The sequence below is a fragment of the Echinops telfairi genome, unplaced genomic scaffold (genome assembly GCF_000313985.2).
Source record: "Echinops telfairi isolate 266 unplaced genomic scaffold, ASM31398v2 ScPeMD7_31;HRSCAF=116, whole genome shotgun sequence".
In the NCBI taxonomy this organism is placed as follows: domain Eukaryota; kingdom Metazoa; phylum Chordata; class Mammalia; order Afrosoricida; family Tenrecidae; genus Echinops; species Echinops telfairi.
The window spans coordinates 25,241,670-25,244,838 of NW_022103928.1; positions in this window are offsets into that span (position 1 = coordinate 25,241,670).

A 3,169-nucleotide genomic window follows, 5' to 3' on the forward strand; every position below is an offset into this window, starting at 1 on the left:
CTTTAGAGCCTGAAGTCCATGAAAGCTCGTTCTGATACACATATGAATGTCTAGGAACTTGTTTCTCTAGTCCACACAGACTAACAGAGTTGCCAAGAGTTTGGGTCAGATTTGGACCTAGAGTTATCTCATTCCTTGTAATTTTTGTTTATTACAGTAAAGCCTAGAAAGAGAGAAAAGGAACCACTCCTGAAATGAAATCTGTGGGCTGGTAAACTTCCAGCAGCTCCGCAAGGCTAGCTGAAATGTGTTTTTCCCTATTTAGCCTTTACCCAGCACCCAGATCTTGCTGCAGATATTCTGTGAATCATATTTCGGTTGTAGGCACATTTATTAATCTACCTCACTTCATAATATGTATGCCCCTGACGACCTTGAGAGTACATTGCCCTATATTCCCCTAGAGGATTGTGTTTGTAAACCGCCTGTGACAATTCTTTAAGGAAGCAAGGGGTCCACTTTCCACACGTGTTTATGAGACAGTGAGAGCACGAACAGGGGAAGCCCCTACAGGACAAGAAGCAAAAGTCTTGGTTTGGATCTTCATTGTTAAACTTGATAAAGCTGTAGTCCTTGGACTAGACACGTGCCTTCTCTGAGCCTCATGTAGAAAATAAGAAAGTTGGGACAAAAAATAAATAAGAAAGTTGAGACAGGGGATCTCTCAAGTTCGTCCCTTCCAATCAGTTCTCACATACTGCTTGAAACCCAACGTCACCTATGTGTGTTTTGCTTAAGGCAACCTGGCTTTTGTCTACCAGCTCATCTCTCAATGCCATCAAGTTGATTGCGACTCACAGTGACCCTGAAGGACAGGGTAGAACTGCCCATGTGGGTTTCCGAAACTCTAACTCTTTATGGGAGGAGAAAGCCTCGGTGTTTTGGTAACCCTGGTGGTTACAAATTGCTGACGTTGTGGTTGGCATCCCACAGTGTAACCACTATGCCACCAAGGCTCCTCTGTGTATCAATTGGAGACTGCATTAGACAAAGCTGGACAAAGAAATCTCCCCAGAATAGACTACTTGTAAAAAAAAAAAGAACAGACTACTTGCGTGCAACAAAGAGAATCCATGCAAGAATGTGGATGAAAGAAACGAGACTCAAAGAACGACATACTGTATGAATCCACTGCACAACATTAAAAACCGGGCAAAACTTATCCGTCATGATAAAAGTCAGATCATGATTGGTTAACGTAGGGGTTGGGGGAGGCCTGGCGTGGGCAGCTTTTATTGCCTGCACAAGAGCACGGGGAGCCTTCTGGGGAAGTCGGAATGCTGTTCATTTGATCTGGATGGTGGTTACAGCTCTATAAACATAAGTAACACTTCATCAAGCTATTTATAACCAACAAACAAACCACAAACCTCCCAGAGTTGCCATGGAATTCATTACAATTCAGGACAGCCTCCTCCCACCCCCACCCCCCCATGTCAGAGTAGAACTGGGCCCCATAGGTGTGACTGACTATTAGGGATTATGTCAACTAGACGTTCCTGGGTAAGGGTAGGGGTGGAGCCCAATTTAACAATTGCGTTGCAGCCTGGGGGTGTGGTCTTTGGTGTAAGAGAGAGACTGGACGGAGGTGAATCCTCTTTGGCCATTTGTCATTTACCTGATGTTGCAGGAGCAGTCAGCGGACTACTCGTGGTGGATTTATTTGTCTGACTTCGGATTTGTCAGCTCTGCATCCGCCAGCCCCCACCCCCATCTCGGCTTCATCACCCTGTCTCCTGTCGGTCAGCTCCCATGAGTCAGGGGAAGGCTGACGTGAACTGGACTGCACTTACCTACTTCTAAACTGTGCGCTCCGTTTATTGACGTAAATCTCTTTCCCTGTATAAGGACATACACGTCAGTGGTTTTGTTTTCTCCAGAGAGCCCAACCTGACACAAGAGGGATGTCAGTGGTTGGTTATTAGAAGAAGATTGCCAGCCCTTTCTTTGGAGGTACCTCTGGGGCGGACGTCAGATCAAGCCTTTTGGTTAGCAGCCGAGCGCTTAACTGTTTGCACCACCCAGAGATTCCCTATCAAGCTCTAGACAGGCAGACCCCAGGGCGTGAACATCCAACTAGTGGATAACACTTACTTGCCCGTCAATGCAGGGCTTTGAACCAGTTCTGTCATGGCCAAGGAAGCCAAAGCGAATGAGAAGCAAACCTGTGTTTTCACAATTTGCATGATTCCTCATGATAACCACAATGGGGAGATGGCAGGTCCAAGCCCTGGAAGGGAGGCTCCGAAGAGGCACCGCGAGTCCTTTCAGGAGCCCGATATGAGAGATCGCTTCGTTGGCAAGCAGGGGGGTCAGAACGCTATGTACATTTGCCCTCACTTGGAAGCAATTGAACCAGCTCCTACTCGAAAGTGGCGCTTCGTCACAATCACGTTCCCTTTCACTGGCTGAATCTCGCACAAAAAGACGAAATAAGAACCATTTTCTCTTGTTCCAACTGACCTGCAAATTCTTAAAAGACACAGGAACAGACCTTCATGACTCAAGGCCTGCTGTTACCTGGAATTTATCGGAATGGCATCGATTACATGTGTGCATGTTGTACCTCAATAAAGTACTCTCGTTAGGTACTGCCGAGCCAATTCAGATGCATGGCGGCTCCGCAGGACAGAGTAGAACAGTCGCATAGGGTTTCCTAGGTGGCGATCACCTCATCTTTCTCCCCCAGAGCTGTTGGGTGGGGTCACATCGATGTTTTGTCTCAAGGAGGGAAAGGCATCCCAGCTTAAATTGTGAGCACCCTGTTGCAGAAGGCTATGGAAGCCCAAAACCCATTTGCAGAGGCCACACATGGCATTGTGACGCTGATTACCGCAGATGCAGTAAGGTCAAAATGTAATGACATTTCATCTCTCTTCTGACCCAATTTAAAGCTGTTTCAGTTAAAAAAGAGAGAGGGGGGGGGGGATACATGTGGATTAAGCCCCTTTGATCATGGACCCCAGGCATATGAATGGCCTTGCTAACATGCAGAAAGCATTGGGAAGTGGATTGTTGCAGATTCAGTTAGGTTAAATTTACCACCCTATCATTTAATCACCTTTATGATCCACTTAAATTTGTTCTAGTTTTTAATATTTTCTACTTTCTTTTCTATTGAGGGTTTTCTCTTTTGCTTTGTTATACTTGTTGGGTTTTTTTTTTTTTT